Here is a 25,179-nt window from a genome sequence, read left to right as displayed (position 1 = left end):
GATCGTTTAAGCACTTTACTGGAAGCACAGGTCACCTGATTTGGAATAGCATGGGTGAGAAGCAGCCAGCTGGTTTGAGGTGAGCTTACTTCCGGAAGCAATTTGGTCACTACTTATATTTCATAATAACAGGAAGTTCACACATATAAGATTATTAGCATATTTTCTAAAACTTCTGACATGATTTTTAAAATTTTTATTCATTTTATTTTTAAAATTAAAAAATTTAATACAATTTTTAAAGGTTACTTTCCATCTACTGTTATTATAAACAAGAGGCAAGGTGAGGGAAAAGAGAATATTTATTCCTGCAACACTGAAGGCTAATGTCTGCCTCTTCTGCAAGCACACAGCAAGAATCCCTGGCTCTTGATCTTTGACTCCACATCTCCCCAGGTAGGAATTTGAGAAGCCACTCATTCCAAGGCACAAAGTCATACAATTCTAACACCACTGCTCATTTTAATTAAGCAGATAGGATCGATAAGAAAAGGGTTTTTAGAGTCTGTGAGTATGGGGTTATCAGCCCAGCTCTGCATTTACTGTGGGATCCAGATCACAAAGGTCTACTCAGCCTGGTAAAAGCATCCGTCTCTCACCAGCAAAGCAGGTGTGGCACACCTGTCTCCTAGGGTCGCCACGGAGACTCATGCTGGGAAAGCACATGGCAACTAAGACTGGCCCATGGGCAACACTGAAGGCAGGACTGACTGATGCTATGTGTCCACCAATGGGATAGCTTCTTCTCTGTGGGAACAGGTGGGTGCAGCGACGCCATTCTTACTGTTAAGAAAGCAATGAGGGCTTCCCTGGTGGCGCAGTGGTTGACAGTCCGCCTGCCGATGCAGGGGACACGGGTTCGTGCCCCGGTCCGGGAAGATCCCACATGCCGCGGAGCAGCTGGGCCCGTGAGCCATGGCCGCTGAGCCTGCACGTCCGCGTCCGGAGCCTGTGCCCCGCGACAGGAGAGGCCACGGCAGTGAGAAGCCCGCGTACGGCAAAAAAAAAAAAAAAAAAAAAAAAAGCAAGCAAGCAATGAATCCCTTATATTTAATCACTTGTTTTCTTGGGGCTGACTTCTTCCTCAAAGTGTAGTTCAAATGAGTTAAGTTTCAGAAGACTGAATTTGTGTTAGAATATATAAGTGAAGTAAAAAAAAGATCAAGCTGGACTTCTAACTAGTCTCTTGGCTAAGGAGTCACAGTTTGGGGATTCAGATTCAGCCCTTCAATGATAAGATGCAGGCAGTGTCTATCAGTAATTTAACTTGCAGAGGCAGAAACAAGAGTAGAGAAAGACGGTAAAAAAAAAAAAAAAGTTCCTTCCTTTCTTAGAAAGGAAAAATAGGTTCGTCTGAGAGCCTTACAATGGCAACACCAACTGTAGCCTCGAAAACTCAATTGCCAGTGCTTTCCAGTCTTATGAACATTCTTTTATAGTTTCTAAAAATGAGTAATTTTTGTCTTTGAGTCTGCGACAGAGCTCCCCTCCCTGACCCAGGCCACCCACTGTGAATATAAGAGTCTTATTTAGGCATTGTGCCCAAAGGGCTACTGACTACCCCTATCATACATCAGGTGACCAATTATGTTGCGAGAAGAGAGCCCAAATTTATATCATTTGCGCTTTTCCTGTGTTGCCTTATGTTCATTTCCCATGAAGTTTAAAATAATCTAAATCTACACTGACAACTGGAATCATCAAAAGTAGAAGTTTCCTCTATTTCATCTTCCCACACTCACATTTTATTTTCACAAATATTTGAACCTCAAAACCAAATCAGAAATAAACACAACCCTGACTTCTGTGCTTTATCTTGTGTTTACTGAAAAAACTTCTAAATAGCTATGTAGCTGTTGCTCTTGGTAAGTCAGTAACGGTTTTATTTTCTTAGCTCCTTAAATATGGTAGGAAATTATTCCTATTGCTGTGAAGATTATGTTAAAGGATGGTGGTGGCAACAGGACATTTTCTAGAGTAACCACATTTCTGAAAAATAAATTATTTTATCAACTACGTGAAAAGTTTTGAGACTTAAAACAGAAATAGAGAAGAAAGCACATATCAGAAAATATCTTTAGGAATGTAAAGTAGGGAAAGGTTTCTTGGGTAAGGCATGTAAAGCACAAACCTTAAGAAAAAAATGAAATTTTACATCAAAATGTAAAGCATTTGTATGAAAAAGAATGCCGTAACAAGGTTAAAGCACAGGCCATAGACTAGGAGATCATATTTTCAACTCATATAACCAAAGGTTTAACGTACAGATGAATTGCTTTTATAAATCAATAAACAGAAGATGAGTCAAAAGAAATCTGGGGGGGCTTCCCTGGTGGCGCAGTGGTTGAGAGACCGCCTGCCGATGCAGGGGACGTGGGTTCATGCCCCGGTCCGGCATGCCGCGGAGCGGTTAGGCCCGTGAGCCATGGCCGCTGAGCCTGCGCGTCCGGAGCCTGTGCTCCACAACGGGAGAGGCCACAACAGTGAGAGGTCCGCGTACCTCAACGAAGAGTAGCCCCCGCCCACCGCAACTAGCGAAAGCCCGCGCGTAGCAACAAAGACCAATCGCAGCCAAAAATAAATAAATTAAAAAAAAAAAGAAATCTGGGTAACAGGATATGAATAGCAATTTAAGAGGAAACCCACTCTGATAAACCTAGAATATGTCAACCTCACTAGTAATGAGGAGATTCACATTTAAACTACAAATGAGACACTGTTTCCTACTAGCAATACAAAGTGCCAACAAGGAAGTGAGGAAACCAGTACCTTACACACAATGTAAATTAGTACAAATACACTGCCCCTGCATCATGTAAAACTTGCAAAAAGATACATACATTCTCCATTACCCAGGAATTCTACTTCTGGTTATATATCCTACAGAAATCTCTACTCGTGTGTATAAGGAGACATTTACAAAATTGGTCTTTGCAGCACTATTTTTATTAGCAATAACACTGGAAACAACCTAAGTGCCCAGTAATAAAGAACCAGATAAGCCACAGAATACATAAAGTAATGAAAGTGGAATGAACTAGATCTGAATACATCATCACACATGGAGCTCAAAAATTGTTAGATATTTTGCAAGAGTGAGATTCCATTTCTGTAAAATTGTTAAATATATGCATATATATATGTGTGTAGAATAAAAATACGGACAGAGAATATATATGACATTCTTGACTTCAACTGTCTCTGCAGAGACAGAGAGGAAGGGGGGAAGGGATTCAAATAGGACTTGAACTTCAGCTGTGATATTTTGCCTCTAATAATTTAAAGAAAGATCTGAAACAAATGACAAATGAACACGTGTTAACTCTGAGTGGCAAAATATGGATATTATTATTGTCTTTGGTAATTTTAAAATAAAGAAAGGAACAAATAAGGCATCATGTGTAAATTCCTAACCCCTGTTTAGCTGATTTGGCCTCTGTTTGGTTCAACTGATCCCACTTCCTGGAAGGTAACTGTAATCTACCTTGACTGTTGCCTAGCTTAAGGAATTCTATGCTGAACTTTATGCCCCTTTGGAAAACTACACCCCAAAATTACCAGTAGGTCAAACTGAAATACATTAAAGTCTTTTGGAAGATAATTTGTCATATATACTGATGTTAAGGAAACTTATGTAGAAATTAATTTTCCTGTAACTTATCTCATAAAAAAATTACTTTTTACTACAAAGAAATACTACTTCACAGTAACAGCTGACTAACTATAAATATAAATCTAGATAAGTCACTACATAAAGGTCATCAGACCCTTGGTGAATATAGCATCTAGTCAGCGGAACAATTCCAAACCATGAATTAACAATATAAGTGGTTTTTAAAAAATAAGAATTTCATACTTATACATAAAAGTCGATCTTTAAAATATTTTTCAACTGATTAGCCTACCAAAAAAACTCTACGAGGCTTACAAAATTTCCAATGATCACCCAATCCCAATTAATAAATAAAACTCTTCCTGTTCATTCACATTTAACTTTTCTTCATATCATTAAGCTAAAGGATCACTACAGGAGAACATCACAACTTTACAAAAACAGAAATGAAAAGAAGAAACAAAAGACGGTCCATCTAACCTAAGCACCCGAAAGAACCGTTCTTACACAAAGGAACTGAAGGGGTCAGATTTCAGGCCTGATAAAACCGGGACCCCATGGTGGAATAATAGGAAAGATCATTAAGGTAGAGAAGGAATAAATGTGAGGATAATGGATTTTTTTAAGCAATGTTTTTATTCTGCCCTAATAGCTCTTAAGTTCCTTTATTAGCTTAGGAAATAAACTGTTACGAAAAACTTGCATTATTCATCATGGTTGCTTATTCAGACAATTATAAACATAACAGTTTAATTCACTCTCAAGTAGTTTTAATGGCTGTTACGACAAATGGTCCTACAACCTTAAAGAATCTGGAAGCAGGTTAAACCTGCAAGAAACAGAGCAACATTCAGATGGGCGTGTGCAGGGCCCGCCCACCTCTCGCTGTCCCAGAGCACCGACCACTGGGTCTTCTAGGGCTGGTGTGGAGAGCGAGAGGCAAACACACCCAGCAAGCACAGATTATAAGGAAACAAAATGCCCATCAGCCCAGAATCCTTCACTTCTCTGTGAAAATGATAGTACCGTCTGGAGACAGAGATGATCTGTTCTCATATGTGGGAGATTTATTACACTCTCAAGATCATTGCTGGTGCTCTTTTAATAATTTTTTGCTGCAGAAATAACGTTCTCATCGTAGAAAATTTGGTGATTACAAAAAAGAAAAATTAACGAAACAGAAATCCTACTATTCAGTGACAACCGCTTCTGATTTTGAGACTTTTCCTTCCACTGGGAATGAAATATACACATACATAAATGTGCACAAATTCTGTAAATACATTTGCATATATAATATTAAATGAAAAACATTTTAATGATTTTCCAAGTTATTAAATTTTCTCCATAGACATGACTGCAAATATTACATGATAGTAATAAAAATAAATTTACCATGATTTGGCTAATTCTTAATTCATTGGGGAAAAAGCTATTTAAATTTTTCTAAGTTACGCTAAAACGAACACCATTATACGCTAATCTTTGTCCACATGTATAATAATTTCCTGATGATACAGTCCAAGAAACTGGACCTTCTGAGGTATATAACGGCAATGATAATCAATAATAACAACAATAAAGCAAACATACTTACGTAGGGCTTACATGGGCGAAGTACATTTCTAAGCACTTTACATATATGAACTCAATGAGCCCTTATAACAATTCCGTTTGATAAATTCTATGATTATCTCCATTTTACAGATGGGAAAACCAAGGGTAAGTAACTTGCTCAAGATTGCACAGCTAGTAAGTGTGAAGCTGAGATTCATACAAGGCCTTCTGGCTGGAGAGTTCCTGCTGTGGAATCACATCACACTGCTTCTGATGGCCATATCACTTCTTTCTCTTTATACTTACTTCCTGTGGACATCCTTCACAGCGGAATCCATCTATCCATCATTTGTCCTCCTCTCTGAAAACCTGATAGGTGAAAAATGCTATCTAACTGTTGCTTTCATTTCCATCTCTCTACTTACTAGCATGACGAAACAGTTTAGATGTTCACGCACTCCTCCTGTATTGACTTTTCTATGAGCTGTCTCTTCATGTTCTTTGTTTTTTCCCACCCCTACTGGAAGTCTCCACGGTCTTATTGATTTGTATTAGCTCCTAATATAGAGCTAATTAACCTAATTATCATTTTCCATCTTTTGTCTTAATTTTCTTTGGCACATAGGCATTTTATTTGGCACACAGAATCTTTATATAATCAAAATGCTCAGTTTATGTGTACGTGTGCTTTTCTTCCACTGCTCCAGGCTTTTTTAAAATTACGTTACATTTATTATCAACATGTGAACCTTGGAAATGACTCTAAGTCCACAACTGAGATCTGCTCAGAATAACAAGAATCAAGGCTAAACAGGCATATAAACCGGTTTATCTAAATTTATATTTATAAATGACAATTATGAGGAACTGAAAGTCATATAAAATATTTTTTGGTGGGTGGTGGGACGAAATGGGTGAAGGGGTCAAAGGTTACATATTTTCAGTTATAAAAGTTATGATATATATAGATATCAAAACATACACCTGAAAAATATGTTATACCAATTACACCTCAATAAAAGTATGTATAACATTATTTGTTCAACATGTTTTGTGAAATATGTTCTCAGCTAATAAATAAGACCCGCATACAAACAGTGAAAACCAAAGCACATTTTAATAAAACCATACCCTCCTTTAAAAACATTAATTTACAGGATTAATAGGGATTAATTACTGCACCAACATTATTGTGTTTTTCAATATAATGAATGATACCCATAAATCACAGTCTATCCTTTTGAGACTTGAAACCTAAAATCAAACAAAACACACTGCTCTAGTCTTAGAAAGTACTTCTCTCTCCAGGATTCAGATAGGGGTTCAAACGTTTTTTCTCGATTGACATTCTCTTTCAGAGAAACTGGAAATTATCTGGTGTATGGTGCTGGCATTAAATCTTCAGCAGAGTGAAATCGTAAAGACTTGATACTATGGATGGTTTTACAGAACGTGTTTTTATCCTCATGTAGTTTTTAGACTAGCCAGCAACATATGCTGATTTATTACAGCCGAATTACTCAATCTGAGGAAAAGTCATAATCTAAGACACTTCTATTCTGGTTACAGCTACATCAAAAAAAATCTCAAACATGAAAATTATTCTTACCTTTCAAACCTTGCAGAGTAAAAGCCGTCATGGGCCTTCTCCGAACGATAAGTCTAGCCCAATGTTTAACCGTGATATAAAGTCAGCAGATTTTCATAGCTGATCTAAATCCCTAACAGGATTTCTTCTTGTTTTATTCTATCGTCCAAAGAAGACAGCAACTATATATTTGGTATCATCAACTGAACGGTTCTCCAATTTGAATAGCATTATTCTAGTTAGTGATTTCAACTGTGTAGAGGAAGAGGGGGGATTATGGCATTTTTACTAATTTCTCAGGCTCTCCTTTATATCAGAGTACCATACAATAGGGCATGATCAGTTGTGAGCCGTGTGCCAAGTAATTTGTTAATAATAATGAAATTGATGTTTGTGAATTATTTACTTTTAAAATAGAAACACACAACAGGTCCATGATTCTTCCTACAATAAAGCCACTCACTCGTTTGCATCCTAATATTTTCACAGATGGGAAAAGAGATGGAAGTTAAAACCATCACAGTATACCACCCTGCAGCCTGTCTGATCTATGCTACAGCCCATAATAAGCAACTCTAAGAGAATAATATTTTTATGCCGAGTATTGATTTTTATGAATACCACAAAAACAAAAAGCTCATGGTGCTATTTGCTTTGCTGCCCACACACACATACCCACACAACGCTTTTTAAATCAAATCTGCCATGGAGTATGGGATATATGTGAATATCAATCTTCATTTATATTGCTCTAAGAAAGCGTTGAGACTCACTAGTCTAAACTATCTTCATAATAATCTCTATTTTTGGAATTCAGAGAAGAATAGAGTTCTCAATTAAGGATCTCATGAGGGCACAGAGAATTGGAAGGATTTCCTCGCTCTAAAATAATGTTAGTTTTGTGGTTGAATTTATTAAATCTACATTGCTAATTGTTTTCACGATGGAATCTTTTACGTCATACTTTCACATGAGCAATTATTTATGCTTGTAGTTCCTATTGTTCCTATTCCTCGATTTCATTTCTAATTGAAACTATTAATAACAATCAACAATAATGGTAAGAGCTAGGATTTCCACTGAGCACTCACTGTATGCCAGCGCTTTACTCAGACTGGTTCAGATAAATTTCCCATAGCCACAGGAGGTAAGGACTATTATCGTCACTCTTTTAAAGATGCGGAAACTCACTGTTAGAGAGGGTAGGTAACTTGCTCAGGGTCATACACCAAGTAAGTGGAGGTATGACCTCAAAGTTGGCCTTCCTATCCACCACCATTCTCCTATTTATTCATGTCTTACATTTTCTCCCATTTACCAAGATAACTCTGGCTTCTGATTATATTTTTCCTAAATGATGCTATCTCTACCTGTCAATACCTGCAAGCTTACTGAGCCTCATCTTTTTCCACTTGTCAGAAATCAACTAATCAGATCAACTGATATCTCTGGCCTGTTTATATGGGCCACTCCACATTCCCTATTTCATGGGATTCTTTCGCCTAGATAGCCATCTTTTTTTTTTTTTTTTTTTTTTTTTTTTTTTTTTCATCGTTTCACCTGCTTCAGGCAAAGCAGTTCAATTCTGTCTCACTCACTGCAGACACCCGGCGAAGAAGACAAACCTAAGTAAAAGTCTCCCTGCCACTCAGCACAACTCAAAGGCCAGGACAGGGGAAGCAAAAAGAACACTCCCCCCAAGCCTGTTCCAAAGATCTTCTCTATTACACACACGAGAGAAATTCCGCCTCGGGTCCAGGGCAGCGGAAACGGCACTGCTGCTAGTTAGTGTCTTGTTCTGGAGCATCATTTTCGGCCTCAAACTGAGGCTGAGACTGTACCATTCATAGAAATTTCATCACAAAGATCCTTACACTCAGTATCTTTGAACGATGGTTTTCATGTGACTTTTTTCCAAGTCCACAGCCAACATCTTTAATCTGCATCCATTCTTACTCATTTCAGGGTTCCATTCGCTGGTTTTAAGCTTCAACGTGCACGTCGGCTTCTCACCATCTCTGCAGTTGCCAAACAAAGGACGCCGCCAAAGGTCCGAGGTTGCCGGCCTAGCTCGGACCAGCCTGAGGCCACCATGACTTCCCGCCAGGAGACCGACCCGAAAAAAGCTAGATAGCCATCTTGCATAAATATTTACTGCGTAAGATGATGTGACCAAATGTATAACCTGGCACTACTGTTGAACACACAATTCAAACTGCATTTTCAACTACACATGTCCTATTGGTAGTTGATCACTACAGTCCTCTTTCTGTAGTTATGTAATCATATTTTAACAATGAACAAGTGGGGTGGTTCTTAACCTGCAGTCCATGAGTTCATGAAATGATCCATGAATCTTCTGAAGCCACAGCAAAATTATATGCATAAGTATGCATGTATACTGAATTGGTGAACAGGTGTAAGTTCATTTTATTAGTAATCCTCCCACACTAAGAAACTATCATTTTTACCAGGAACGGCAGAGGCTCTCAATGAATAAGCCAAAGAAAATACAATATAAGGCATTTCTTAGGTGCTCCTAGATGGGCAATGATAACTAGTTCTGGATGGCCTAGGGCCATATTTATTAATGGGGTCAATTTAATGAACCTTTTAGAGTTTCATTAACCCCAATTTTCCCTCTGTATCAGAAAGTGGGATTAAATCTGCAGTGTACTGTTTTTGGAGCACATCCTGGTTACTGCTAAATATTCCCATCATCAAATCATCTATAGGGCTTCCCTGGTGGCGCAGTGGTTGAGAGTCCGCCTGCCGATGCTAGGGGACACGGGTTCGTGCCCCAGTCCGGGAAGATCCCACATGCTGCGGAGCGGCTGGGCCCGTGAGCCATGGCCGCTGAGCCTGCGCGTCCGGAGGCTGTGCTCCGCAACGGGAGAGGCCACAACAGTGAGAGGCCCGCGTACCGCAAAAAAAAAAAAACACAAACATCTATAAATGTACTTCACAAAAGAGACCATCAGATCTTCTCTCCCTCTAAAAAACATTGCATTGGCCTTTCCCAATCATCATTTTTCTATCCTGCACAAGTTTTCAACATTGCCAGACAGTTCACTTCAATACTAGTAAAACCTCATTAATGATAATGCTTAGAGAATCAAGCATTGTGCTTAACATTTCTATTTCAATAAGAGATAATTAATAACGGACAACATGATCAGCTTTTGAAACTATTGCTATAGAGTACAGTCTTGTTTGTCCAGAACACTCTGGAGACTCATCCTGCTGTGTTCTTAGTCCAAAGTGAGGCTAAGGACTCACCCCCCCACCTGCATACATGTACACACACACACCATCACCATCTGTACTCAAGGCTGGACACCAGACCCCAGCCAGGCCAATCAGAATCTATCAAGAAAGAGGCTGTTCCTTCCACCAGGGTCAGTGACTAATGAAAATACAAGCCCAGGGTGATACTGGCCACTGCTCCCCAAAACAAAGTCGAATGAAAAGAGAAAAGCTCCAACAGATGGAGAGACAAAGAAAGTCACAACATCACTATTTGAAACCTGGGATCTAGCCAAGCCTGAGGTTTACCCCTTGAACTTCTCCCATTTTGTGAGCCAAGGGATTCCGTTTTGTTTAAATTAGTATGAGATGGCTTCCTGTGCTGTTTCCAAACCGAGAGTTCTGACTGATCACATAAAATTTGCTTGTGGCCATCATGTAATTTTATTAATGAAATGAATATTTTCGAAGTGTTCCTTCCCCCACGTTCTGGAAACATTACTTGGTACCTCCAGAAAAAGACTCATCACAACCTACTTTGCAATGGGATCTTGGCTGGATCTAGACTGAGTGTTCCGAAGGATGAGGAAGTTCCCATTCTTATTGTGACCATACATACACCCAGGACTCTGCCCAGACAGAATCAAGTGCTTCATAAAGGCTTGCTGAGTGGGAATCAGTCCTGAACACAGCCTGTGTGCGACGCTGTACAGGTCAGTGCACGGCTCTGGGTGATACGGTCCCCACCTCCTCTCTACTTAGAGGGGCTCCCACACTGGGCCTTCAGGGCACCCCGGAATCTTACTGTGTGCCAAATTTCATCAATGCAAGGCACCCCCGTTTTTGTTAGGATTAGGTGCTATTTTCATTGTGATAAAATATATACAACATTACACTCACTATTTTAGCCATTTTTAAGTGTACTAAGTACATTCACATTGTTGAGCAACCATCACCACCATCCACGCCCAGAACTTTTGCCAAGTAAGTGTTTTTTTCTAATACATCTATTCTTTTTGAGATTCTTCTCCTTTATAGGTTACCACAAGATACTGAATAGAGTTCCCTGTGCTATGCAGTAGGTCCTTGTTGGTTATCTATTTTACATACAGTAGCGTGTATCTGTTAATCCCAAACTCTTAATTTATCCCTCTCTGCCCCCCCTTTCCCCTTTGGTAACCATAAGTTTGTTTTCTATGTCTGTGAGTCTATTTCTGTTTTGTAAATAAGTTCATTTGTATGTTTTTTAGATTCCACATATAAGTGATATCATATATTTGTCTTTCTCTGTCTGATTTACTTCACTTATAGATTATCATACTAAGTCCATCCATGTTGCTGCAAATGGCATTATTTCATTTTTATGGCTGAGTAATATTCCATTTTATATATATATATATATGTATATATACATGTGTGTGTATACACACACACACATACACACACGCCACATCTTCTTTATCCATTCATCTGTCGATGGACATTTACGTTGCTTCCATGTCTTGGCTATTGTAAATGGTGCTGCAGTGAACACTGGGGTGCATGTATTTTTTTGAAATAGAGTTTTCTGCAGATATATGCCCAGGAGTGGGACTGCTGGATCATATGGTAATTCTATTTTTAGTTTTCTGAGGAACCTCCATACTGCTCTCCATAGTAGCTGCACCAACTTAAATTCCCACCAACAGTGTAGGAGTGTTCCTTTTTCTCCACACACTCTCCAGGATTTATTATTTGTAGACTTCCAGTAAGTGTTTTTAATGTACATTGTTGTTATAGATTCCATGGTGTTCAGTAAACAGAATTGGTATTTCATTTAGTTACTTATAGGTAGCAGTGAATGCCTTTTTAAAAAACCTCCATGTTTTCTGTCTTGCATAGTCTCTCTTGGGCTAAGGACCAGGGAAGGGCACCCCCTTTTAAAGCCAAGCAGCTGAATATCAACACTGTCTAAGAATAGTATGACAAGCAAACTTTTATCATTCTTCATTGATTAAAAGCCTTAAATAACTCGGGGTTAGCGAGCTCTGCATCAGTTACATGTCTGGGTCTGGAGGAGACTGACTGTGTAGGGACTCTAACACAGTCATGGAAATGTAGTCATTTTCCATATTAAATAAAACATTGATTTCTTAACATTTGTTTTATGTCTACTTTCCTTAAAACCCTCATAATACTAAATTTGATAATTGCTGCTAGAGTAGAATTGGCAAGAATCAAAATTCTTAAAAAAGCATATTTCATCAGTGTTATGAAATCGTAGAGGCTAGACCACGTTCAACACTTAGATTTCTATTCTTTACTTCTTCCATCCTCGGGTACTGGCGACAAATTAATCTTCAAAAAAATGCACAGTTCATGTAATTATACCCTCTTATAAAAATCTTTGGCTTGTAAATGAACATTAGCTCAAAAACAGGGACATTTAAGAACTACCCATGGAGCTAAACGTTTCAGAAGTCATGTAAATATAAGCGCAATCTGCTTTAGATTTTCATCATGAAAATGTTGCTGTGTTTGTAACTCCTCTTTCCCCTACTCCAGGCCTCTGTCAATTTCTTCAGTTCCCTAAAAAACAGTACTTAGGAGGGGAAAGTGCTGTTTTCACCTGAATCATAGCAACCAAGTCCAAAATACAGGGTATATGTCAACAAAATTATCATATTTCTGCCACATACAGAAACTCAAATGCTTCCAGAGGTCTCAAAGGAATACTTCACATGTACACTTACCTCGACTGGGTCTGAAAATGACAGAGAGATGGAGAAAAAAATACTTTGTATCGTACGACCAGAAATTCTTCAGCCATACCTTCAAGTTTCCAAGAAAAAAAGCCTCTCTGAACACAATTTCCATTTCAAAAAATACAGTGAAAATCCGAACTGGAGTAAATAAAAGAATATCTGCTCCCATCACATCTCTACACTCTCAAACTCTGCACTTGGACTCTCACCTCAAACTTATCAGAAAAGTATTTTTTTAAGTAAATACAAACTCTACCACGTGATGAAGGAAAATCAGCACAATTCCACTTTTGGAAAGAGTCCTGCGAATTCAAACACCAGATACTTGAGCACAAAATAAATGGACTTCCCAAGGAGCTGAGATTCTTCTGTTCCTTTATATCTTTGTATGCAAATCAGAATTCCATATGTCACTATTTCTAATTGATTTACATAATCTTTCACCAGTTTGCTTTCCAACTTTGTTAAACCAGGAGCTGGTTCTTCCTGTTTCCATTTCCCTGGGGGCGTTTTTTCCCCAAGTCTAATAAAAAGTATTCTATTTTGGTATCGAAATTATCGGGTTTTACCTTCATCCAAATAACAAAACTATTCTGCTCCTTTTCTCTTAAGAGTCATAATTACGCAGAAATTCTCTCCTTGTTACTATAAAACTCTGCATTTTTCTTCCCTATGCTCTTTGGCAATCTACTTTTTGTGGGGCTGTTAACACACATGGCTTGGGAGTAGAGTGGGAAAGAAACAGGCTTTGGGTCAGATAATCTGGTCTTCAATGACTTCTTCCCATAAACTGTCTCTAATATTTATCCCTTGCTCACCATTCCAACCACTCAGCCTGAATTACCAATATGATAGCCTCTCCGTTGCTTTTTAAAATTTGTTTCTGTCACTATTTTCTATCTCCCTTACCGGATGGACCTCTCTATCCTCTTAGGTCATTCCTAGATTTAAAGAAAATTATTTCATGGGGACAGAGTTTCAGTTTGGGAAGGTGAAAAATTCGGGAGATTGGATGATGGTGAGAGTTGCACAACAACGTGAATGTACTCAGTGGCACTGAACTGTACAGTTAAATATGGTTAAAATAGTATGTTTTCTATTATGTAACCTTTAGCACAATAAAAAAAATTTTTTAATGTTTACGAGCACTATATTAAAAGTACGAAGCACTTCTTTTTCACATTCACAGATTTCTATAGTCTAGTTTTCCCCAACTACCACTAAACCCCTCCAAGCAGCCCTTGTTTGTCCTGTGCCCACACACATGACCTGTGCTTTTCCTTCTTCCTGTGACACCTCTCTACTCCTCCCCAAAGACCGCCAATCTTCAAACTTCAGCTGAAATCTCACCTCCTGTATGAGGCTCTCCTTCACTATTCTAGCCCACATAAGACTCCTCCTTTTCTCATCTTCGGTAACAGACCAAACACGTAACTAGGGAACAACCAAAAGAAGGGCTATATAAACTCAGGTGAGTCCTCTCTCTCAGCTAGATGGGAATACAGGGGAGACACTTGGTTTGCTTCATATTCATTTGGTATCTTCCCCCACATTAAGAACACAGTAGGTACTAAATAATTCGAGAGTTGCCTGGTATTTTTCCCGCTGCCAACACAGAATTTTTAAGCTATTTCTCTCTTAGTTCTAGGTTTTCTATCAAAAAGCTTATCTTAAAATACACTGATAGCAGAACTCAAAAAGATGAAAACCACCCAATAAAAATGGGCAAAAGAGAGGACTGCCCTGGCAGTCCAGTGGTTAAGACCCCATGCTTCCACTGCGGGGGGCACAGGTTTGATCCCTGGATGAGGAACTGGGATCCTACATGCCACGTGGCAAGACAAAAAAAAAAAAAGAAGAAGAAAGGGGAAACATCTTTTTAAAATGGGCAAAAGAGTTAACAGCCATGAAAAGAAGGCGTATGGATGGCAAGTAACACCTGAAAAGATGTACAGTATCATGTAAGCATTAGAGAAATACCAATTTAAACCGCAATAAGTTATCAGTACTGTTATCATGCCTAAAATTAAAAAGACTGACCCTCCCAAGTGTTGGCAAGGATGTAATGGAACCAGAACTCACACACTGCTGGTGGGAATGTAAACTAGTACAATCACTTTGGTGGGAAATAGTTCATACTTTCTTAAAAATTAAACCTACATCTTTTGATACTATATGGCCTAGCCATTTTACTTGTAGGTATTTACCGATGAAAAAAGGCAGTAAACATCCCTACAGAGATTTGCACGTGAATATGTACAGTAGCTTTATCTGTTAACAGCCCAAACTGGAAACAACCTAAATGTCCATCAACAGGTGAACAGATGGACAAATAATCGTGTGGCCACAGATGGAATATCACTCAGCACTAACAGAAACTAACTATTGGTGCCTGCAATACCACCGATGAATCTCAAATGCACTATGCTAAATGAAAGGACCAAGAATCAAAAGACTGTATAAAGTATGATTCCATTTATATGACAATCTAGAGAAAACAAAACTACAGGGATGGGGAACACATAAATGGTCACCATGGTTTGACAGTAAGGAGAGGGGCTGAACTGGGAAGGGGCAACACAAGGGTATTTCAGTGGGTGATAGAACTGTTCTGTATCTTGAGTGGGCAGTGGTTACCTGATTCTGCATTTGGCAAAACTCACAGAACTGTACACCAAAAAGAGAACATTTCACTGTTTATAAATTAAAATTAAATAAATGACCTCATAATGAAGACTAAGAATGTCACCATAGAGCCTGGAATACACTCTTACCAACTCCTCTATGATGCTGAGATTAGAAAAAATAAGAAGAGCATCTGTTGCTTATTTTGTGAAAGTCCTTAAAAAGTATGCTGATAGAGGTCACAAGAATTTTTGCTAAACCCAGTAGAACTCCACTATTATTTAACAATAATTTTATCAGTCTTACCCAATCACCAACACTTATCTCATCACCCCAAGTCCCTCTGCTAACCAAGGCACTCAGTCCATCAAGATTTACTGAACATCCACAGCGTACCTGGCACTGTTTTAGGTATGGCGAACATACTGGTAAAACAGGACAGCTAAGGTCCCTGCTCTCAGGAAGCTGACATTCTAATTAGGGAAGTGAAGTAAACGCAGATAATTTCTGACAGGTGTGTGCTATGAAGACAACAAAAGAGGATGATGTGTTAGAGGAGGGGGGTGTCATCACTTTAAATAGAATGGTCGGGGAAGGCCTCTTTGAGAGGGTGACATTTGAGCTAATCCTGAGTGACAAGGGACAGGAAACCAAAATCTGAAGGCAGAGCCTTCTTGCCAGAGGGACCAGCAAGCAGAGGCCCCCAAGAAGGAAGGGAGCTTGGCTGTCTGAGCCCCAGAAAGATCAGTGTGGGAAATGAGCAAGGAGGAAACATACTAAGTAAAATCGTCAGGGGCCTGGTAACTCAGTGCTTTACAGACCCTAAGTTACTTTACTTTGCGCTGCTTGCAATGAGATGCGGCCAGAGGCTTCAGGTCAGCCACCCAATCTGATTTACGCTCGTTAAAAGACCCATCTGCTTATTCCAGGACATTCAGCTTTCGTCTTCTCTAGCTCAAGTGTTTGTTTCTTCATCTACCTTAGCTCTGTGGCCTTAGATGGATCTCTTTTACAGGCTTAAGTCTCAGTTTCCAGGTCTATAACACGGTGACACCGGCTACCAGCAACTGCCTCCACCTGTGGGTTCGAGCCGGCAGTTAAATATCTGACCGTAGGCTAACGACAGTCTCACTTCTGCCCTCGTCTTCCTGGGACACGGCCCCCCATCAAGCATCTTCCCTCCCTGTGACGTTTTCAACCTCAATCTCAGCACAGGTCCACTGCCCTCTTTAGACCTTACCTGTCCAACAAAGGACTTACCTGTCCTTTCTCCAATCCTGCTGTGTCTTTCTGCCAACGTCTCTCCCTTTGACCCCTCTCCCTTTACCACCAAGCGTAAGCACTGTCCCCACACCCACAGGTTTCTCTTCTTCATTGCTAACTTATTCCTCAGTCAATCACAGACTGGGTCCCATTCCCACCGCTCTACAGAATTCCTTCCTGAAAAGCCACCAGCTCCAACTATTCGGCCTAATTCCTGGCCTCCTCAGCCCTCCCATCGGGTTTTGTTTTGTTTTGTTTCGTTTTGCGGTACGCGGGCCTCTCACTGCTGTGGCCTCTCCCATTGTGGAGCACAGGCTCCGGACACACAGGCTCAGCGGCCATGGCTCACGGGCCCAGCCGCCCCGCGGCATGTGGGATCTTCCCGGACTGGGGCACGAACCCGTGTCCCCTGCATCGGCAGGCGGACTCTCAACCACTGCGCCACCAGGGAAGCCCTCCCATCGGGTTTTGAACCCCCCTCTCCCACTGGAAGGAAAGCTCTGTTACTAACTACTTTGAGACCGGAAGAGGCATACAGTCTCTCTCAGCCTCAGTATCTGTGCCCGTAGAGGGCTGGATTTATAGACAGACTTAGGGCCCTTCTAATTTGGAAATTCCAAGACAACGTTATTCCTCCCTTGGCATCCAGGAGTCCGCACTATCTTGACTGTCAAAACAACTCCTGTGTCCTTTATTAGCATGTGTTGCTCATCTACAGGGGTACTTTTCCTCCAAACTCCCAGAGAAGGCACTGTAGACGATACTTGAGTCATGTATACCTTCTCTCCTTGGCTAGCACCCACACTGCCCCCTGAACTGCCATGTCTGTGAAGAGGCCTCCCATACTCCCACATCAGCATTCCCTCCTCTCTGGAACATAAAACTCAGGCAACCAAGATAAATCATCACTTCTTCTCGACCTCTCCATTTCTCTTAATTGCTCACCCCCCTCCATGATGGTCAAGCTGACAACCTGTGAGTTTTCACTGATTTTCCACATCCTTTCCACTCAAATATCAACTCCTCTCCTGCCGTTCCTTAGTGATTTAGTCCTAAAGCCATTAGGCCAGACATAGCACGGCAGAGCTCCACACTGGGGGCTAGGGTGTGGATGGCTATGGTGGCCCACTGGGGGGGCAGCAAGCCCCCCATGCAGAGAGTCAGAGTCCCAACAGAGGGGGAGGGGGGCATCCACGTGCTCACCTGGCCTAGTGCCGGGTCTCAGAACCCAGCAGCGGGAGTCAGCACCCAAGTGGTGGAGGAGGGCATCCAGCGAGGGTGTGGCCCTGTGACCCAGGATGCAGAGTTAGACTCCAGTCACAGAGGAGAGGAGGGTGTCTGCAGGCATGGGGGGCACTCCTTGCAGAAAGGGCTGGCTCCAGGACTGGGACAGGAAAAGTACAAGATGGGCCTAAAGCAAGGAAGCGCTCAGAGAAATGATGGGAACGTGGCAAAAGGTCACGGAAACCAGCTGGAATGGGCTCCCAATTGTTTGAGGAGCAGTTTGAACCTCAAAAATAAGGGCAGTAACAGGCTATAACTCACTGCAGAAAAAAAGAAACAATGATGCCATAAAGATATCGATAATTTAATGAATAAGCAAAGTGCGATGAAGATTGGGATGTTTATACAACTTCAAAGTACCACTCCCCCAAATAGCTCCTAATTGCAAAGGGAAAAGAGTAACTTGACCGTGGAGAAGCCTGGCAGACGGCACCTGGATAAAACGCTGCAGATGAACTGTAAAGGCACGAAGGGAAACGGCTTGGCATGTGATAGGAAGCAAGGAGGAAGGATGCTACATCCCTTCTGTGATACGCCTGACAAGGGGGCGATACCCAAATCAAATCATGAGGAAACAGAGGACAAACCCAAATCAGGGACTTTCTACTGAAGTGCTGGCCTTTACTGCCCTAAAGTACTGTAAAGTCAAGAAATCTAGAGAAGAGTGAGGAACTGCCCAGACTGAAGGAGACTAAAGAGTCATGACAGCTAAAAAGAACAAAATACAATTCTGCACCGGGGTGCTTTCACTATGAAAGACATTATGGGCACAACTGGCAAAACCAGAATCAAGATGTCAGTAACTTAAGGTTATTTTCTGAATTTTAATGGCTGTATTGTGTACATGTGTCCTTGTTTATCATTCTTTGTAATGGTTCCCCCATGATCTTCCTAAGTCTGTTATTATTTCAAAATAAAAATTTTATTAAAAAATCAACTACTACAAAGTCTTCTTCTGGAATATGTCATATCTGCCCCTTTTTTCCATTACCCCCGACATCCTTGCTCCAGAGATTCCAGTTCCCATCCTCCTGCACTGTTGCAATAACTTCTTAACAAGGCCCTTTACGCTCCAATCCACCCTACTACCACTGCCTAATTAAGGTTTTACCCAAGTGTACTTCAGCTCAGGCTGCTTGCCTGCTCCAACATTTCAGGAACTCCTCATTACCTGCCAAATTAAGTGCAAACTTCTTAGTGTGACTTCCAAGTTCCACTGGCTTCTAGTTCCAACTAGGCTCTTCCTCTTTCCCCCAATTCCCCATATCACAGCCAGCCATACAGCTGGACCACACTCAGTGTTTTCTGCCTGTCAGGGGTTTGCCCACGTAACTCCTTCCACCAGGAAGTGCCCCCCGATCCCCAGCAAACTTTTCAAGACTAAGGATAAATACCAACTGTGATCACCATACCCCCATCTCCTCATTTTCCAAGACGCGCCCAGATCCTTCCCTGTCGGAACACCCGAAGTTGATTTTGCCCATTACAAACCTTGTTTCTTTGTGTTTCAGGTCACAATTTTTGGATATTTGTTTCGACAGCTCCTAATATATAAGGTGAGGATACATGCCAATGAAGAGGTCATCACTGATAACATTAAGTCATGGCCAGAGCTGCGAATTCAGATGGCCAGTTATTAGCTCACACTCTCTCCCCAGGGTATTAACTTTGTTAAGTATTCAGATTACTTTTTGTTTGTCCTCTTTTCCTTCCTGGGCTAGAGTGTTCTATGTCTTGCATAAAATATAAGCAATTTCTACCTCTTTTCTACATAGAAATTTTGGCCTTGGCCATACCACTAACAATCATAAATCCAGAGGTTTTTCAGAGCATCAATTAAGTAACACGTGCTTACATAACATTACATTTTAACTTCGTCATTACCTTACTATATAAAGAACAAAATAAAACTCTTAAAAATGAAAACAAAGCCTAGACTTGACAAGTTTAAAACTAGAAATTCTAAAATTTAAGATGACACTATCCATTTAACACACTTATATTTCTTGGATTTTCACTAATAAATTTTGGGATGCAGTCCACAAAAATATACAACTTAATGGCTACATTTAAATGGATCCAAGAAATCAATATTTTTCTCTCAATTTGAATTTGGTAAATGAAAGGAAACGATCAATTATTTAGAAGCAGAGCTGAAATTTTATCAGTAGGTGAGCTGTATGAAACTACAGCAATAGTTGAAAGCCTGGGAAAATAAGTATTATTTTGGAGAAAAAAATAAAGGACATCAGGAGAAGTGAAGTATTACTCCTAAATTACTGGTGATCAATATAACATCTTCTCTTACTGTAAACATTACAGGGATAGAAAAGGTCAGACACACCCAGAATTTCAATATTGCAAAAGGCATCAAATCCATAAATGATAAACCTCCAGGCCCTAGTTTCACCATGTCACTGGTATGTATGAGAACTGCCTTAAGTTAAATAATTTGAGTTTATTTAACTGAAACCAGGGCTTTTACCTCCACTTTATTTTTAAAGTATGAAATAAACAGTTCTAAATATACTAACACTTCAGACGATAAAAGGTGGACATACTGACATATAAATCAAGGAGGTGAAAAGCAAAATGTATAGAAGGGCAGTACATACTGATTTGTTTATTAAAAAGGAATAGGGTTTTTTTCCTCCAATAAACTTATCACCACTTTTACCAGAAACACCATAAATAATGAAGGTGAATGAATCATCAGAAGAAGCAAGTCTCCTTTTAAATATTTATAAAAATACTATTTAGAACACTAACCTGGAGAAATTCTAGGCACACTAACAATTTCAAAATCAAAATATTATAAGACAAATAAGAAAAAGAAAGTTCCATGTTTTCATTTCCAAATGACCTAAGTAATTCTGTAATGGATTTATTATGGTAAGCACCAATAATCAGTCAATCTCTCCCCTCCAAAACCCATTATTCTTTCATGCTTTGCATTACATGAAGTTACTTATATCTCAGCGGTTTATTTACAAAGCTTACTAAGAGCCATGGCAAACTTTGTAACAAACTCCTTGAATTCTGAAGGTTTTGACTTATTATGGAAGATGGGTTTCGAAAAACTCCAGGGACCACTGAAAAATTTTGAAAACAACTGTAGGTTATCACTAAATTGTTTCCTCCTATCGTGGAAAAAAAGTTCAGCGTATATTAAGATAAATTCCTGATTACTTGTCTTGAAAACTACCAGAACGTGCCCTTTGAAACAGTGAACTTTATATTCGAAAAGTCTAAGTCAATGGTAGCACTGTGTTACAATGCTATCAAAGTGACTATGACCATCGCCATAAACACCCAATGTTATGTCAACAGAAAAACCCTGTTTCCAGAAGGAATAGTGTAAATTCAAAAGAACAAGAAACTCATAGTGTAGGTGTCAAGTTTTAAGAAAGGAAAGATTTGATTAAAAGAAAAAAAACCTGCCACTTCTCCAAGCAAAATGACAGGTCACCCGTACTCACCTTTACTTTTAAAAGGTAAATGGTCATGACATTTTTCTATCCTGACTACCCTGGCAACTACAGAGCTGGACTTGTAAGATAAACTTGAAACCAGACTAGCAAATATGTTAAGGGATACTTCTATTTTTATTCTTAACGTACACGACTCCAAGGAAACTACACAGCCACTCAGTCGCGCTGTTGGCAGACCTCACAGAGCATCTAGGTCAACTCGTTTTCTTTCAAATGAAGAAACTGGGGCCGAGAGAAGTTGCCACTCACTCAAGGTCACAGCTTTGTTTGTGCCCAAGCGGACAGGGGAACTCGCATCTGCATGACCCAACTAGGTCCAGTGTCCACCGCAGAGTTTTACATCCAGCTTTTGTCATCATGTACCTTCCAGTGTGGCCCTCAGATAAACCACTCGCTGGAAATGATAACAGGCGTGCCTCTGGTCACCGCTCTTGTAGAACGCCCACAGGCTGAAACTGACACACACTCCATGGCCATCACTCACTTCTATCAGCTTGACAAGTTCACCTGGATACGAATCATTTTCCTTATCTGCCTGGGGCACCCCTTCCTCAGCATAACATTCAGTAAAGCTAACACAAATAGAGTAATATCCTCTTTCTGCATTAACCTCCAAAGGGTGTATAGGATGGAAGAGACCAGCAGTTCTCAACTTCTGGGTCTCGGGATGCCTTTCCACTCTTAAAATGTATTGAGGACAAGAGGTTTTGTTTATCTGCATTTCTATCTACTGATATCTACCCTATTAGAAATTAAAACGAATATTTCTTTTAAATCATTTAAAAGAAGTCATCACACATTAACATAAAAGTGCATATGTGAAAAAAAAAACTATTTCCCAGAACAAAAAACTTTAGTGAAAAGAGCAGCACTGTTTTACAGTTTTGCAAGTCTATTGTCTCGCTTAATAGAAGACAGCTGGATTCTCGTATCTACTTCTGTGGTCAGTGTGTGGTGATGTGTTCTGGTTCAAGCATATGAAGAAAACCTGGCTTCACACTGATACATTGTTGGAAAAAGGAAGAGCATTTTAATGGTCATTTCAGATCATTGCAGATACGATTCTTTAACACAACACTGAAAATGGAGAGTCAGTGGTTTCTTAAAGCTTAGTTGCCACATGGAATCTGAAACTCTATCAGTGAACTTTTCACACACTATTACATTAAAACCGTTGGTCTATCTTCCTTTTTTTTTTTTTTTTTTTTTGCGGTACGCAGGCCTCTCTCACTGTTGTGGCCTCTCCCATTGCGGAGCACAGGCTCCGGATGCGCAGGCTCAGCGGCCATGGCTCACGGGCCCAGCCGCTCCATGGCATGTGGGATCTTCCCGGACCGGGGCACGAACCCGTGTCCCCTGCATCGGCAGGCGGACTCTCAACCACTGCGCCACCAGGGAAGCCCTGTCTCCCATTTTGAATGGCTTTTACCAATACACAATTTTTGAGTTTGTGGACCTCCCTGAAAAGGTCTCAGGAACCCCAAACCATACTTCGGCATCTACTTGAAAATAGTTTAGAGTTGAACCTAAAGATAAAGGATATTATGAAACTCAGAAGCAGTTTCGCACTGCCTGGATCCTTTACAATCTTTAATTCATTAATCCAAATTCCCTGGAATGGGGTATCATCATGATAAATTATGACATAGGCAGAAAGGTTGGATTTGGTCCAAAAGACACAAAAGAAGAGGCCAATAATAAAGCTTGGATGAGATTAAATTAAATATTATAACATGTAGACTGAAATCCAGAAAAAAAAATCTAAGTTTACTCTGAGAATGATCAAAACAAATACATTTGGATAATATTCACCAGGAAAAGCTGTAAAGAATTAGTAATCTAAAAGAGACTTTGAATAACATTAAAGCTTTGACATTACAGTTTCTGGAAAACTTATATTAACTAGCACAATACCGGTATATATGTAAACAAAAGGAATCCCCTCTGACTATATTAACAAGCTCAGTAAGAATTTTGGAAGGCTCAAGAAGAGACACCAGCCAACACCCCAGGTTCCCACAAAGGCAGAGTAGGCTCAAGGTCACTGATTTATACGAATATGTAAGGCTATGGGTCCCCAGACCACCAGGAGGGGCTTCATGAGTTGAGTGTGAAAAAGACAATTAAAACAGTAGAAATAGGATACAGAACAAACAAAAGAGAAGTACTGATTTTAGCTAGTATCACTCTAGTATTTCTACCAGAAATATCATTACCCAAAGCAATAGCCTTCAAAGGTAAAAGAGCATAAATAGAAATGTAGTAGCAAATGTAGGGTGCCTAACCATAAAAAAAATAATTTAATCACAAGAATTTATCAACAAACATTTCCTTACACTATGCATATTTCTTTAAAAGATTTTGTGGAATTTCACAGAATGCAGAAAAGAGAACTCTAAAGGAAATGGAAACTAAAGGTTATGAAAACAATTGAATTAAATGCTAAGAGCAATCAATGAACTGTATATAATACTCTGTGGTGCATACTGTGTACCAGATGATAGTCAAAGTGCTTCTCATAAATTAACTCAATTGTCTTGACTACCCTTGAGATGGGTACTACTGAATTACCCTTTTACAGATGAGAAGACTAAAGTCCAGAAAGGTGAAGGGATGTGCACAGGGTCACAAAGCAGTTAAGGGGCAGGGTTGGGGATTTCAACCAGGGCAGCCATGCTCTTAACTACCAGGCTGTCCCCGCTCTGAATAACCTACTACAAACATCACTTACAAAAATATCTACATCGTGTGCAAAATGTCCTGCTCTGAAAGTAAAACAAAGCACTAGCAGTGGAACACCTGCTGAGCTTGGTTCTGAGGAAAACCATGCCACCTCAGCATTTGTGTAAAGAGTTTAGAGTTCAGGAGAGACAGGCAGCATTAGGATAGGATTGACTAGTCATGCTACTGAGAACTGTAACAACGTGTAAATTTCCTTTATGGAATGTGTGCTTCTATAAAAGCAAGAGGAGCGAGGTATGAGTTGATGATGATGAAAACAATGCACAAATGAAAGTTTTTCCTTTTGCTTCGGTAAAAAACCGAAGGAGAAAGAGTAAGGGATACACGTCAACCTTACATCTTGTTAATGGGAATGGCCATTTTTCCCACCAAATAAGTTTTTAAGGAAAACAGCCACATCTTCCTAGATGCCCATGTGAACTATATCTAGGAAATCTATTCTTTATATGTTCAATACAGGGATCGTTGACCACAACCGTATAATAAACACAGTACTGAATCAAAGTCCAATGCAAGTATTCATTGCATAACGTAGAACCACCCTTCAGAGTCATATCTAAAACCTCTTCCTTGTTTTTTCTAAATATACACAATATGCTATCTGCATGAAGGAAAGCCAAGAGGTATTTTACAGTAAGTAAAGTATGTCTTCTTGCACATCTTAAAAGTTATAAATATACCAGTTCAAAACTGCAGTGACATACTTCACTTCCAATGAGTAAGAAAGCAAGACGAGCCACTTAGTAATTTTAGATGTGCTGAGTCTTTAAAAAGCCCTCCAGAGTTAAGGAAATGATTTATTTGTACTGAAAACCACAACTTGCATACGATTAACCAATCTAGAAAAAGATGAAGAGGGTGGGGAGCTTGTGGGTAACAGATTTGGGGTTTCATTTCATTTTTCACAACCAATGAAGTGGTTAATAAAGAAAATTAAAGGGAAAAAAAAGACTATGACCACAAAGAGACCAATTTAAAGCAATTTTAGTGAACCCGTACACAGCTAAAGAAAAAAAAAAAATCTAG

General features: G+C 39.9%; 1 protein-coding gene across 4 annotated transcripts in view; it reads right to left on the bottom strand.

Moving 5' to 3' along the window:
• The window catches only part of NR3C2 (nuclear receptor subfamily 3 group C member 2), a 377,271-nt gene that overhangs the window by 340,715 nt on the left and 11,377 nt on the right, over window positions 1-25,179 (bottom strand). The window lies entirely within an intron of this gene.

Source organism: Stenella coeruleoalba (genome assembly GCF_951394435.1).
Source record: "Stenella coeruleoalba genome assembly, chromosome: 4".
Classification (NCBI taxonomy): domain Eukaryota; kingdom Metazoa; phylum Chordata; class Mammalia; order Artiodactyla; family Delphinidae; genus Stenella; species Stenella coeruleoalba.
This window is presented reverse-complemented; position numbering and strand designations above follow the sequence as displayed.